This window comes from Pogona vitticeps, chromosome 5 (genome assembly GCF_051106095.1).
Source record: "Pogona vitticeps strain Pit_001003342236 chromosome 5, PviZW2.1, whole genome shotgun sequence".
NCBI lineage: Eukaryota > Metazoa > Chordata > Lepidosauria > Squamata > Agamidae > Pogona > Pogona vitticeps.
In genome coordinates, this window is record NC_135787.1 from 30,083,329 (window position 1) to 30,099,797 (window position 16,469).

The 16,469-nt window shown below is 40.2% G+C and overlaps 1 protein-coding gene across 4 annotated transcripts in view; it reads right to left on the reverse strand.

Moving 5' to 3' along the window:
• The window catches only part of PDE5A (phosphodiesterase 5A), a 94,184-nt gene that overhangs the window by 49,489 nt on the left and 28,226 nt on the right, over positions 1-16,469 (reverse strand). The window lies entirely within an intron of this gene.

The following is a 16,469-nucleotide window of genomic DNA, read 5'->3' on the forward strand; positions in this document are numbered from 1 at the left end:
CCACTACTATATAGGAGTAAAGATCTATAAAGCATGTACAAATTACAGTTTGCCTTCAAAGAATCCTGGGGCATCCAGTTCAGTGATTAGCAAGAGAAGGACAGAAGTTGGAAATGTTGCTTCAAGAGCCTGCAGCTCCCAGTGGGCATGCTGACTGGGGATTTGGGGAACTGTAATCCAACAAAGTCACTTTTGCAAGCTCTGGATACAAAAGCTTTCCCAACACAGTTTTCAACATTCTTCCTCTTGTTTAAATTCTACCAGTGAAATTAGTTCATCAGAGCTGAACAAGACCTCTGTTTTTGCACTTGTTGAACATGCATCTGAACCCAGATTGAACCACAGGCCTCCTATTTGGCCTTCCAGATGTTCTCACTCATCTGTAAGACTGTGCGCACACGTGTGCATTTGTCTGAAAGAGGAAGGAGCAACTAGGTTCTAGATGGTTTTCCCAATTTTCAAATGGGTCATAATTTGCATTTTATTTCCCACCTAACTATAGACAACACAATGTACAACAGTGGTCAGAAACTCATGGCATTCTGGATATTGCTGGACTTCAATTGCCCTCAGCCGTAGCAAACATAATCTCTGGGGAGGGATCATGAAAGCTGTAGTTGAATAACATTGTTAGGGCCACAGCGTAAATAACATTGCTGGAGACCCATCTGCTCCTATGGATGTACAACAGTGTTCAAAGTAATACTGACAACATGTTCATTCAGAAAAGGATGGACTCACTGTAGTGTGTGTGACAAATTTGCACACAGACATAGTTATGAAGAGCTTTGTGGCACAGTGGTTAAACTGCTGTACTGCAGACAAAACTACGCTCACTGGTAGCTGGCTCAAGGTTGATTCTACCTTCTATCCTTCTGAGGTTGGTAAAATGAGTATCCAGCTCGCTGAGGGCCAATATGAAGCCTGAGCAATTAACTTGTAAACCACTCAAAAAAGTACTTGAAGCACTATGGGGTGGTATATAAGCAGCACGTTTTGCTTTTATTTTTGCTTTTTGCATTATTCTACTATTACAACGGAATGAGGCAACTAAATAGTCTTCCCAAACACATTACTGTATATCACCCCGGAACTTTCTGATAAGGATCATACAAATGTTTGGGTAATTCAGGGTACATGAAGTCAGCCATGTTGGTCTCTTCGCACAGGAGCTGTCAATACAAGTGGAAGGGGTTTGTGTGTGCTTTACAGATTGTGGTGTTTCCAATGAAGGAGGAACTTGATGTTCAAAAACAGCCTGAGGTTTTTCAACTCAGATAAAAACATGTCGCCTTTTCCCACCTTCTTGTGTTTCTAAACAACAGTTACATTTCAAATTACTCACAATGCTTACTTCATTTTTTTCCGTACACACAAGAGCTCTGCTGGAGTTCAAGTGTCCTGGTGTAATGGTCTGTACTTCTTAGCTCTAATGGAAAGTCTCAAAAGGAGCACTCCATTTATATCTTTGTATCTGACATTGTTGAGACCTACTTCAGAGAATTAATTGAGCCAGATGATTTACTTTTTTGATGTACCACTTTTAGTTTGGCAATAATGAAAATAATAACGTGATTGTTCTTAAGAGTTTACCTGCATGTACAGTGTGAAGTGCATTCAACTTGCCTTTTTAAAATGGATATAGCTGTACAATCATCTAGCTATACTCCACCTGGTGTCCTCCAGATGTATGGCATGGCAAGGCTATCGAAATGCAGGTAAACCTTGAGGAACAATCATGTTGTTATAGGGCCCAAAAGCAAGCAAGCAAACAAAAGCAACTGTATTGTGGCACTGTTAAGATGAAGAAATTTATTTCATAGGGAGCTTTTGTCGATTGCAATCCACTTTGGATACTGTAAAGGCGGCTGTAATTCACTTTAGTGATTTTAGCACATTAGCAGCAAGGTTGTTGCCCAGAATTCATCAGAAATAGAATTACATGTGACCACTGTAGTTTGGAAGGGATATGAAAGAGGAAATGGGGTCTTCTATTAATGTAGACTTTGAACAGATTATTGTGTGCAAGGCACACATATGGAAAAGTGCACTCGGCTATTAAGTACTGTACTAAAGTTCCAACAGCCAAGCTGTGGAGCTGTTTGGAAAATCACTTCGAATATCTCAGTAGGTTGTATGGTAATTTATAGTCCTCTCTCTTACACTAGCCTCTCTAAACTACTAGCAGCACAAATAAGATCATTGTTCTACAAAATGATCTATTAGCAAGCATAGGTTCAAAACGTCCATTTGAAATAAAGGTTTTATTGTTAGGGCCACAGCAGAAAGTCAAACTCTGATCTTTTAAGTTAATGGTAAACTCTCCCAGCTGCAAGCAAGGATTTAGGAAGACAAGATATCTGGGTATGAGACTGATAAGACACAGCAAAAAGCGCCTGTCATTTTACTCATTTATTTATTTATTTTATTTTATTAGATTTATACCCTGCCCATCTGGACCAAAGGTCTACTCTGGGCGGCATTACAAATTTAAAAACAGTTTTAAAAAACCCTCATCCTACGCAATGCACTAACTGCATACCATCAAATTGATTGTGATCCTTTCCCAGGTTTTCTAGGTAGAATACACAGAAGCGGTTCACCATTCCCATCTTCTAGAGTGCTCTAGGACTGTGCAGCTTGCCCAAGGTCACACAGGCTGGCTCTTTTCTCAGGAGGCACAATGGGGAATTCCTAATCTATGGCTCTACAGGCAGATACTTAAACCACTGAGCTATCTGGGCAGCTACACAATGCATAGCTGTTTCCAAATTCCCAAGATAAGGCTACCAGAGACTCTTTAATTTAAGGGTCGTGTCCTTATTTCAGATCCTACGTCAAAAAACAAGCTTTTTATCCCCAAACAACAGGCACCACATAGAATAGATCCTTCAGAACACACCGTGGCTTCTCATAAAGGTTCTGCTATTGTACATTTATCACTAAATGCCTCACAGCAATCATGCGCTTGCAGTTCCAAGCCCTCTTCTCCAGCTCACACACATCCCAAGCTAGGAAACTTCCCACTCACAAATGTCTTTTCTCAGATAAGTGGGGAGACGTAAACTATTTTGCACTATAATTCCCAGAATTCCCCACTGGCTGTAGGATTCTCAGAACTGAATTGCAGTGAAAAGCAGCATTTCCCTTTCTTGACATCTCTGGTAAACACAGCTTTTATAAACAGGGCAAATTTTAGACAGCTTAAGATTTCTCTATCAGAATTCAGTCACATACTAAACTGCCACTTTTCAGCATCTACTGCCTCATGCCTTACTCTGATTGTGCTGGCTCTAAAACAGGGCTATAGCACTTGGATATCTGTCAGGTGTAGCCTCTTAAGTCAGAAAAACTTGTATTCGCGAAGGCTTTCACAGCCAGGATCTAATGGTTGTTGTGGGTTTTTCGGGCTCTTTGGCTGTGTTCTGAAGGTTGTTCTTCCTAACGTTTCACCAGTCTCTGTGGCCGGCATCTTCAGAGGACAGCACTCTGTGATCTCTCTGAAGATGCCGGCCACAGAGACTGGCAAAACGTTAGGAAGAACAACCTTCAGAACATGGCCAAAGAGCCCGAAAAACCCACAACAACCATCAGAAAAACTTGTTTAAGAACCCTTGCCAGAATGCCTTGTCCCATTCGTCCACCATTGTATAGTGGTTATAGTACTGGGCGGGGTTGGAGATCCACATTCTAGTTCCCACGGATCCAGGAAACTGACTGGTTGACTCCAGCCCTCTCTCTCAATCTGACCCCCACTTCACAGGCTTGTTATAAGGATAAAGTGTGGAGGACAGGGGCCATATGAGCTCCCGTGAGCTCAGTAAAGGAAACTCAGAATACAAATAACTCACCACTGCCACCAGGAATGTTCCTATACTGAACACAAGGATCTGAAACTGTTCCATCATTTCTAAATTCCAAATAGTGGAGATTCAATATTATGCACCGCAGCTATGTTAAGTAAACTTCCTAACTTTCCAGTATGCTCTGACAACAGTCTGCAGGTGCACAGCTGACACGCAGGTGCTGGCTCATAACGTTGAACTTCTTATTTTTATTAGGTCTTAACCGCAGAAAGCTGAACTGATTTCAATGGTATCACAACCCCTCTGAAGAATCCAAAAGGAGAACACTTTCACTCTGTGTAAATAGTTTCCTGCCATGAATGGGAAATTTGTGGATCTTAAAGAGCTGTGAGGAAACAGTTAAAAGAGGAAGAAGCAGCCAAGTTAATATAGACTCAAAAGGCCATTCAGTTGCTCCTCATTAGTCCCACAGCTCTATCTTTTATTATGGAAAGCACAGAAACCATACGCAAGCTCATTTATTCTTTGGATTCAAGTATGGAGTCTGAAATTGTTAAATGAAAGGATGGTGAAAACGAAACACACCTTAGGTGATAGACCACAGCATAATTTTTGTTCACGAAAATGTTAATATCCCTGATGGACTAATTAGTGATTGGAAATTATTTTCAATAATCTGTGTGTCCATATTCTGAACTTATTTGAATTGGTGCAGTTCCAAGTAAACTCTATTTGCCTTGTGGCAATCATAAGCCACACTAGTGGAAAGATTTTTACAACCAAGGAATTAGTAAATGATATACACAACTCTGGAAGATTTTTTTCACATCTGCGGGATGTGTGTGTGTGTGTGTGTGTGTGTGAGAGAGAGAGAGAGAGAGAGAGAGAGAGAGAGAGATCAGAAGTAGCACATCGGGGGGAAATGAGACAAAAATGTTGTGGCACCTTAAAAATTAACTGCTGTATTTTAATGAGAGCTTTTGTGCATTGTCCACTTCCTCAGACATGAGACAAAGCAATGGTCATTTTTATACATGGCCTCATGATTGGGTGAGGATACTGATAACTTATAAAGCCCTAATGGCTTGCGCCCAAGCTATCTCGAGGATCGCATATTTCTTTCTGAGCCTACTCAAGTGTTAAGCTCCTCAGGAGAGGCTTTTGTTTCAGTTCTTCCACCTTCACAGTTGCATTTGGTGGGTACATAGGAGAGGGCCTTCTCTATTGCTGCTCCCACAATCTGGAATATCCTCCTGTAGAAGGCTAGGCTGAACCCATCTTTACTGTCTTTCTGTAAGCAGGCAAAGACCTTTCTTTTCAGGCAAATGTTTGCTGAGTGATTGGTCTGCCTGATTGGATTGTGGCACCTTGCTGTTTTAATGTCTTGTGGTGTTGCTAATTTTTTTTAATATGGTATTTGTTTGATCATTTTGTATTTGTAAATTCACCATTGTTAGCATTAAATACTGTTTTTAAATGGTGTAAACCGCCTTGGATCCTTTTTAAGGAGAAAGGTGGGGTAAAAATATATTAAATAAATGAAATAAATAATGGACACATTGACAGTGTTTCATTGTAAATACTTTCAGGCTGCGAACAATGTCAATTAACAGTCTACAGTACAAGGTAACAACAGCATACATGACAGAAGCTGCGAACTGTGTGGATTAATGCAGCGTTTTGCACATGATGACTTGAGAACCCTTGATTGATATTTTAACTGGGTCTCCAGCATCCAGTATATACTTTATCTCAGCTGTTTCTCTTTCAAGTCTCATTTTGTATGGTTCTTTTCCCCCCAAATGGCGACTTTCAAGTCATTCAAATCATCTCCAAGTAGACAGAAACAGGTTTTGCAACAGGTTTTGCTAATTACCTGGTTGTAAGAAACTTTCTGCTAGTGTGGCTTATGATAGCCACAAGGCAAATAGAGTTTCCTTAGAGCTGCCCCAATTCAAATAGGTTCAGGATATGGACACCTTGGTTATCATTTCCATTCACTGATCAAGGATGTTGACATCCTTTTACACTTATCTCTTTTTTTGGTTCTCTTTTTTTGTTTGATATAATTAGGAAAGTTCGTTTGTATGACAGCATGTATGTCAACAAAGTTAATCTACACATGAGAGAAGTGATAGTTTAAACATCCTTATATCTTTTTAACAGAAAGGAATTAAGCTCAAAAAGTAGAAGATTGCTTACACCCAAGAATTAAAAATATGGGGCCACAAATCATATCCAAAACATAAAATTCTCCCTTCCCCACATGCAGACAGTAGCACAACCGAATACTATCATCCTGTGGCGGGAATGACAAATCTTCACATTTTCCTAAATGCCTTGTCAGGTTTTCTTCTCCTCAACTGGTAACCAGAGATAAGAGTTCCTCCTCCCTATCACTCTATTAGACCTGCCTTAAAACAGCTTCCATTAATGCCAATGGGGGCTTTTAAAACCTTAATTATAGCACTGGATATATTTTCTGGATGAAGAAATAAAAGGAGAGGGTTAACTCTCCCTTTCCCAAGACTGTGACTTCTCCATAATATCATGAGTTCCCCAATACAATGAGGATGCAACAGATGAAAATACTGGGCCCAGGAGATGTAGCAACCCAACAGCAATCATAGCTTTTCCTAACAATGTGAACAGAAATTGATTGATTGATATACCACCCTGTTAGTGCACTGGGTGATTTACTAGTTAAAATTTAAAAATTCCACAGACCTCACATGACAATACGTATCACCATACAGCAATTTAAAAAAACTATGCAAAAAAGAGAAGAAGAAAAATAAAGTATTAATATTAACCATATACTGGAGACTCAGTTGTTGAAGGCAGCTTTGGGTAGTTATATTTTCAACAAGTTCCTGAATGTAAGGAGGGAAGGAATGGTATCTCTGTTGATAACCTATTCCAGAGATTGAGGGCCACCACTGAGAAAGCCCAATTCCTTGTCTTTGCCTTTCTAACCTTTATTGATGTGGCCACGTTTAGCAACATGGATTAAAAGAAGTGGGGGAAATAGGTACCTGATTTCTGGGAGAGATGTTCAAACCATTCAAAATGTAGATTATTATTATGCCACGGAGACTGGATTGAATTGTTTGACCTTATATTTTTCTGTTAATTAACAAAGGTCCTCTTATTCTAATGGAATGCAGGAAGCTATCGCATACATGATGTCAGGTGTCTCGTGAAGCAAGTTGGCAGAGTTAAACACATTTTATATAGAAAGCCCACCCTCAGTAGGCTATATATCATTATGTAATCCAAGAGAGAGGTTACAACTGAAGCTGCAATTTAGAGCCTGAAATTTTGCAATCTCCTGAGTTCCCTCACCCCACCTTCTCCTTTCAAGCCTCTTCTCTCTTAATGCTGCATTTGCAGCTACATTCGACTTTCTTTCTGCTATTGGAATACTGCTCTTACATGGAAGCCATTCTTATATAAGCCCTCTTCGGGACATATAACTCCCTGCAGGAGATTGCACTTGCAATAACTCTTCCCATGGCATCATTCATGTACACATATACACTGGAGGCTAGACTTTGTGGTTTTGAGTTACATAGTGCAAGCTAGTTGGCTGAGTATTGGGAGAACCAATGGCAGGACTGAAGCGCTGTCAGCAGAGCTTCTTTCAGACATTAATTGACTGAGGGAATTAACCATGGTGTGCTAGCTCTGTCCCTGTCTGTCCCCAATTTCATCGTTAGCTTCATGTGCAGGCTGCAGCCTTTGCAATTTGTGGGAGCTCTCCATGTGACTTGGGACCCTGAAAAACTCATATCTCTCATGCAAACAGTCACCCTTCATGCGTAAGGAGGGTGACAAATATAATGCTGGATAGGGTGAGATGAGTGTTCTCCTTGTTTCTCCATGTTGATTCAATATGCTTAACTATTTTAACTGATTTAAAATATTTTTTTTTACTCTGACTTTCTCCTTAAAAGGACCCAAGGCCACCTGGAGTAGACTTCGGTCTAGAAGGGCGGAGTTATAAATTAATTAATTAAATAAAAATATATAAGGCAGCTAACAACCGAATAGGACAAGGCTGGGCAACTTCAATAGGGCTGAGGGTCAAACACCCCAAAAAAAAGGGGGGGATGCCTGAAGTCAAAAGGGACATGACCAAAATGGCTAATTATCTTATTTTTAATCTTAATCCCCTATTGAAATTCTTTAAATTTAATAACTACACACATACTCCTGCACCACAGAGGGCTGCATGAACCTAGTATCTGCCACTTATAAAAATTATATATATAGGGTTTAATTAACACTCAGTTTGGCAATGGAGGCATTCTGTTGTTGTTCAAAAGAATCAATAAAGCTCTAGGTTTTTTGCCACTGTGTCCTATGATGAAAATCTTTTATTTAATGCCCTCCATGACAGCTCTCTTGACTCTTTGATCCTTCTGTGCAGTAGGCCAGCACTGTTCTGTTCAAGAGGATTCATTTGCTTAAAAAAAAGAAAAGAAAGTCTTTCATTTTCTCATTATCTTCCATAGAATTTCATGGATGCTAATTATCTTTTGCTTAAAATAGACGAGTTGACTTTTAGCCTTCAGAGATGACATTGCCCTTCCTGTGTCCCTGTAGACTTTTCTCCATAGGCCACAGACATTTCTTTAGAATAGCTAGCTACGTTCCTAAGTTTTATTTTCTCTGGATACTTCTTGTTGCATTCTTGTACATTAAGATCTCAGATTTAATTCTGTGAAAGCTAGTTCAAACCCCAAAGGGAGCTGGTGCCCTTTTTTGCCCCTTTGTTATTTCTGAGCAAAACACTTCTCTCTCTCTCTCTCTCTCTCTCATTCACTCTCTCTTAACTTCTAGAGAAGATTTTGAAAATCCAAGAAAGCTAGCACTTGAGGGAAATAATCCATTAAGCCAAAGAATGCTCAAAGGAGGCAGACGTGTATCTTTGTCTCTTTTAAATGAGGGGCCCAGCTCACCTTAACTTGTGGACTGTAGGGTTGTTCTTTTTCAAACCTGTTTTGCTTCTTTACTTCCACACAACTAAAACTTCTTTCTGTGCTTACTGGCCTTGCTTCTCTGGTCTTCAAGTACAGTAAAGAGTAGCAACCCTCTCCAGATCTTCCTACATTAAGCAGGGAGATCTGGAGAGGGTTGCTACTCTTTATTTAAATGTAAGCAGAAGATCCCACAGTGTGACACAGTTCTATCTCTCACAGCAGATAGAGTGATTACCTCTGGAGATCAGGGTTCAAATCCCTGCTTAGCTATGGAAAACAAACACTAAGGTAGCCCTAGCAAAATCACTTCTTAAATATCTTGAAAACTCTGTTAAGGTTACCACAGGTAAGATGCAACATAAGGTCGAAACCAGAGAATGCAGGGCTGGTAATACTGGTGTACCACCAGAGTGAATGCTCCCAAAGACTTATATTTACATATTGTCCTTGGCTAGAACCCTCCAAAAGGCTGTTAAAAATAACCATCTGTTTCCTTTATGGTGCTATCTAACAAACATTACTGCAGCATACTTAAAATTATAAGGGAAAAAGTCACCCCCACACCCCCTAGCCACTTATGGAGAGGCAACAACCTGATTCGTCCTCCTTCCAGGGAGTGGGATATAGCATTGTGTCCTTTTTTATTATTTTACTATAGATAGGCAATACAGATTTTTCTCTTCCATCAAGAGTTTAATCTTTTCAATATTATCCATCGCTCATCCATTTCAATTTGAATGCCACTCTGAAATGTTAATATATGATGGTTTTACTCCCTCTATTTCTTAGGTTTAGACCATTTTTATGATTTTTTAAAAGTGTAAATTGTCCCTGGCACAATGTTGATAGTAAAAATAATAGTGTGCCATGATGGAGACCCTTTAAAAGATTTTATAGATAGAGAGTACTCAGAAGCAGTTTACCGTTTCTCTTCTTCTGGTGCTGTCCTGGAACTGTGCAACTTGGCTAAGGCTATGCAGGCCAACTTTATTCACAGGAGATATCGTGGATAATTGAGCTCCCAACCTCTGGCTCTGCAGCCAGATATCTAACTCACTGTGTTAACCAGTCAGCTACTATGTAAATATAAGGCACTATATATATAAATTTAAAAAACACTCCCTATAAATACAGTGTAATAATTAAATAAAAACAGAACTTGTCACTGCATGCTACATATTAATCAAATCTTTGGGCTTTCCTTGATCTTGAGATACTATTTGAACTTGTCCCAACATCATTTAACATGGATATGAAACCTCACTAGATTGCCTTTTGAAATCTCCATAGAGGAAAGAGAACATAAATATAGCATTAGTTCTGTGCAAACTTTGTCCCACAGCAGCCAGAGGTGAAAAATGTGCAGAACAGCATATTCAGGCCAAGTCTTGGAATTAAAAGCAGCTTTAAAAATAATCAGTATTCTAGAATAAATCAGTATTCTGTTAGTGATTTACAAGCGCACAGGTTTAACTGCAGAACTCACCACAGTGAATTGCTATGGATGAGGCAAAAGTTGCATTACGAGGCAGGTGCCTAGACCAATCAGGGAGGTGTCTCATAACATGAGCAGCAGCACTTTAGTTAGTACCATTTCAACACAGTGAGTTACGCAGTTTACCTTATGCACAGATAAATCACCAACAGATTCTAAACCATGTTCTTACCATGTTCATGAATGTATTGTCAAAAATGAACTCTTTTTTTCCAAAATAGGTATGCATCCTACTAGAAATAAAATAGGCTTTCATTTGTTCTGCATTTCTTTTCTTGATGAAGGGCATCAAGAGGCAAAAACAGAGAAAGGGTGAGAGTCAAAGCTCAGAAAATAAGCAGAAGCCACAAGCAAGAGAAGCTCCTGTCTACTCAGAAAGCATGAGGATCACAAAGAATGGACCACTGGCAACTCTTCCTAAATTCTGCTTCTTAAAACGAATGGTATGTGTTTTGCATACCAGAGCGTTCTTAAGACTTACTGTCTAATCCCAACCAGAGTAAATCTACTGAATCAACAGCTGGATGCTGTCAGCTTGTACATACAGCATATCTCAGTGATTCAGTAGGTCTACTCTATTCAAGCCAGCCAGATTCAGCTCAAAGACTTCAAAATCCTGTTTCAAATTATATTGGAAAAGGTGGGGTACCTTAAGATTCCGGCAATATGTTTGCCAGGTCAATTTATGGATTTACATAGCAATTTCTATTGACTTGGCACTAGTAAAACTAAGAGGGGACATAGTGTCTTTGCTGTGGGATGGAAGATTCTCCAAATCCTCTTTCTTTATGTTTTTTTAAAATGAATTTATTCATGTATTGAGATGCAATAACCATCTTATTTGCTTCCAGAACAGCTCTTCTTTTTTCACATATAAAATACACTCTGTATGTTCTTCATTATTAGATTCAAGTCTAAAGCTACTTATTCCCAGAAGATATTTGTTCCACTTGAAGGTCTAGCAGAGACACATCCCTAGAACAAGTGTTCAGAATAGATCTGTAAGCAAGCCTTTTTGACTCAGATGCCTAGTGCACTTCTGAGGTTTTCTGCAGCTCCTTCTTTTGGCCTTCTTCCTCCAAGGGAGATACTAATCTACAAATAAAAAGACCAGATGCTTTCCTTTTTGCATCATAAAGGATATGCTTCTGTTTCAAAGTAGTTTCTGGTCATTCTCGAGCAAACATAACTTTTATACATTGAGAGCTCTTCCATCTGCTGAAATAAATACAAGTTAGTATCTCATCCACCGCTGTTGCTTAGAGCAGTGTTTCTACTGTGGAGCAACCACATTTAAAGTGTTATTCAGAGGCATTCTAGATGTTCCAAGGAGAAAACAGCTGCTGAGCAGAAGATAAATTCAATATCCATGCAACCAGAGGAGACCCATTACAATCAACGGGAGTTATGCTGCTTGGGACTATCAAGAGCAATTCAGTTCTCCTTTAGAAATGGGTTTACTCTAGATGGGATTCACTTGAGATTTAGCTCCATGTGGGCTAAGGATACCTCAAAATTTGGTTGCTCCTCTTATTGAAAATAAGATGAACAGCAATCAGGAAGATAGCCTTTCTGATGGTGATGGCCATCCATGGAATAGTCTCTTCTGATACGTTGCTATCACTCCAGTGCTAGACTCTAAAGTCTCCTGCACTTCAAACTTTACTATCATTTCAGTACTAGACAATCTTTCATTTCTTCTGGCTTCTAAACACACAACCCAAATTAAAATGTTAAAAGCAGAGCTCAAAAAAAGGTCTTTGACATGCAAAGGATTGCAAAGCAGAATCCAGGTAATCTTTTTCTTGGATAATAATTCTGGTCGATTTAAGAAAAAAAATATTCAAAATGCTTTTAAAAAAATTAATAATCAGCAAATTGCTGAGCTTTTATTCATTAAAGATCCAATATTTTATTGTTCGCTGGATTCCGCAGTATTAAATTTTATTATTATTATTGTTTGGTAATCTGCTTGTGGAATGTTTACTGGCCAGTGAAGGATATACATTTTAGATATCAGGAAGAAGGATAAGAATAAGAAATTATCATTTTAAAAAGCAATACAGTACTTCCACCATTTGATATAGTCCTTGTTATTGCTACGGCTGCATGGAATGTAGTCCTAAAATCTGATGAGCAATCCTAAGAAAATCCATTTTTCTACTTCCTCACTGCAGCAGATACTCCATTCCATGCACTACTCACGGCAATGTGCTTGCACACTTTTGTACATAGAGACAACCTGTTAACAAGTACTCTCCTAGTGATCTGCTGTGAAGGGGCTGGGAATAGCCATGAGAGAGTGAAAGCACTCCTTCTTGGCCCTGGAAATGGAACCTGGTGAGAGGCAAGTCTCCTTCAGATGTTTGAGAATGGGCTGCCTGGAGTACCATCTGGCTATTCTGCTTATATTTCCCCCTTGCTGTGGGTATGTGTGAACATCACTGGTCCCATTCCGGTGGGACTGGCGGTGGCTGGGTATCCCAGCAATAATTACAAGGGCTCCATGTTGGAAGAATAATGAAGAACAATCTTTATTGCAACTGAAGAACCAACAGGAACACTGTTCTTAACTCCCTGCGGGAGCTTCCAGAGGAGTTGTGTTCTCTGCACTAACCCACCAGGGAATGATCTTTCAAGTACAATCCCCTGTTAAGGCCACAGGGACCCCTGAGAATCCTGGTCTTGCAAGGTGAGATAGGAGTCCTGGCCCTATTTGAAGGATCTTCAAGGATGGCTGGTACAACTGGGCAGGTGATATTGGTGCCCACTCCTCTTCTGTCTCACACATTGGTGCTTTCATTGCCAAAGCCACAGCTGGGTCAGAGAAAGTGCTGCTACTCCCTTTAGACAAAGTGGGAGGTATGGTGGGTTCTGGGAGTTCTGCCCCTGGGGTCTCTCACTGCATCCCTTTACTCAGTGGGTGGGCTTGGGAATTTTAGACGTGGGCTCCTCTTCCCAGGCAGCCTCCACCTCAACTGAGATGCAGAATTGGGGCTTCCAAGCCTTGAGAACCTCTACCCCAATCTCCTCCTCCTCTGAAGTCTCCATATCCCTCTGTTTCCCTGAAGGAAGCCCTTGGAGATCTTCCCAGTCTTCCTCTTTTATCCTTGCCTCCATCTCACCCTTGCAAATGGCTTTCATTAGCTAGCTTGCTCAAAGGTATCTGTCATCCCTTCCCCTTACCTAGCAGAGACCCAGAAACTATGGCCTCAGAGGTCCACTCACTTGTGGTGTCTCCCTCACAGTACGATGTGAGCACACTGTCTTTTTGCTTGGACCCTTAGTATGAAATGTATGAAACTGAATCACAGCATTCAATAATAATGCTAATATTTGATATGGTTATTGGTATAAAGTTGAAATGTTAAGCAAATTGCAATTGGCTTAATCTGTTATAATTGTTATAATTGTGCTTATTCCTTTTTTTGAACCAATTTGCATACAAACCATTGTGGAAAATAAGGTATAGAAACAAATCAATTGTATGACTATAATTTTTAAAATGAGTTACTTCTAAAACACTCATGTATAGCACGCGCATATGGAAGGGGAAGAGAAAGATGCCGGAAGAGTTGGGAAGAATTGTCCCTTTGTATACTATTTGTTTAAGGCCAGGGATGTGTGCAGTTCCTGCCATATTGCTTAAGATCTAGACAAATCTGACCCCTGCCCCATGACCAAGCAGTGGCATTGTGCCTTCTACTGCTTGTTACATCAAAATGTTCACAGATAAATGGCACAGAGTGGGTTCTGCCCAGAACATTCACAGATGGCTACACTACTGAAGTGTCACTCGTGGGAGTATGATGGCTAAAGAGTGCTAGTGATATGGTTTCTCCAACTGTAAAGAAATGTCTTTAATCTCTAGATTGTTGTGGGTGTCATTGAGAATTCAAGCAACTTTTTAAAACTGCAAGATAAATCTTTAATATTATTGTTACATCCGTTTTCTGGGCTTTTATCTTTTGAATCGAAGAACCAGAATGTTTTTATGTTGTTAATGTCTTGAAAAATATAGGAAAGGCAGCTAACAGCAGATGGTAATTTAGAGGCTGATTCAATGGATCAAGCTTCCTTCCAGAAATGTGTCTGTGAGGCATTATGGTTAGAATGAAGAAAAACGTATGGTAAGAGAGCCTGAAAGGGGAGCCCCCCTCCCAATCAGGCAGTTTTTCCTCAGAAACAGTCCCAAACACTTCCTTTGATTTCAAATGTATGCTATCCTCTTCCCTGCCCACTCTTTCTAATCTTAGTTAATTTGTTCATCTATCAATTTGTTTTCTATTTCCAAAGGAAAGAAGGGCCTCATTGCATTAGCTAGGACTCTACTTGTGTTGTGAGAGAGTAAAACTATCTAATTCATCCAATCTTCTTTCAGATGCTACAAATATCAAGCTAAGTAATTATTCAAACAATGCTACTAGTTTTAGAATAGCTTGATGTGAGAAAGATGAAATTCCATTTTTACTCCGGCCTACCATGCCTGACTAGATGATGGTAGCTGCAAAGTCTGTGGTTGTACAGCAAGGCCCTTTATAAATATAAACCAGCAAGCCAAAGGCCTGACACATTCTTGTTTTGTTTCAACCTGTTTGTCTAAAGAAAGCACGTCTTCGGGGGAAAAATGGACTTTGTGCACCAGACTTCCGACGCCAGGCATCACCACCCGCAGTGGTCTGCTCAGTTGACTCAGGGCCAGCTTTAGTGCCTGCCAAGTAGAAATAGAGCTCCAAAGAATAAACTAGCAGTGGTAATGAAGAAGGTATATACAAGTAAAACCAGCAAGCTATGACTGCTTGCACACTTCAATAAACAGCGTAATGGACAGACACTGTCAGAAACAGGAAAAGCAGTAGCAGTAATAAAATAACATAACGTTTTCAACTAACATAAGAAAAGCACTGAAACCATACATGTATTTAGATTTTAAAAACTGAAATGCTGTTTGGAAAACAGACATTTGAAAAACACAAAATCAAGCAGATCACCTAACTGAAAATGGCAAGCCAATAATGTAATGCTTCTAGGGAGGTGCCCCTGTCTGCTTCTATCACACCAGTGAAATACACACTCCCCAGAAGCCACACTTTCCTGACACATTCACCTCCCAAACCTTTTTATTCATGCTGGCAGCTCAGGTGTTTGCCCAGGAACAAGTAACTCTAAACCTTTCCTAGGTACATATTTGGGGCTGTGCCATTAACTGGGCCACCCAGCCAATGCTATCTTGCCCCAGCTGGTGTTTATATTTTGATCTGCTGCTGAGATAAAACATTCCACTCAGTGAAAACTCTGGCTTCCTTCTTTTGCTTTTGTGTCACCTGCCAACCGTGTGGCATCACGCTCTATATTTCTCGGCCTCTAAATGCCCTTTATTACTGTAAACCTACTGCATAAAACAAATAACAAAGAGATTTTTATTTAGGAACAAATCTAAGAAGTTTATTAGGGGTGGATAGATAAATGGGAGCAAGGAAGAGTAATTCACTAGGTATAAGAACCGGAAAGGGGAACACTGCAATGTTCTATTCATCTACAATATTCATGCACACTTAATCACAGCCCATTCTTGTGCACTCAAATTCATGAGCAGCAATTCACACAGACTCCACAGATCTGATCCCTCAACCGGACTCCTCACCCTGGCCTACCCTAAAACAGACTGTCACTCCCCACTAACATCCCTTCAAATTTGAAACACATCACCCAACCAGCATTCAGCCTTGCACCAAACATTCTGTCACATATCTGTCCATGATTCCAGCACCTGCCTACCTATGCATATGAACCATGCATCCGAAACTATACACCGCACAAACTTATCATTATTATTTCCAAACCTATAGGGGGGTGAAATCACCACAAATAGAAACTTTGAAAAATCATGAGGTGTTGAGACATCCTAGCGGAAGTCCAATGTGAGGCTAATTTTCCATCATGTGAATTCCATACATTTACATCAACATGGAATCAGGGACGTGGTGGCGCTGCGGGCTAAACCGCAAAAGCCTGTGCTTCAGGGTCAGAAGACCAAGCAGTCCTAAGATCGAATCCACACGACGGAGTGAGCTCCCGCCGCTTGTCCCAGCTCCCGCCAACCTAGCGGTTCGAAAGCATGTAAATGCGAGTAGATAAATAGGGACCACCTCGGTGGGAAGGTAACAGCGTTCCGTGTCTAAG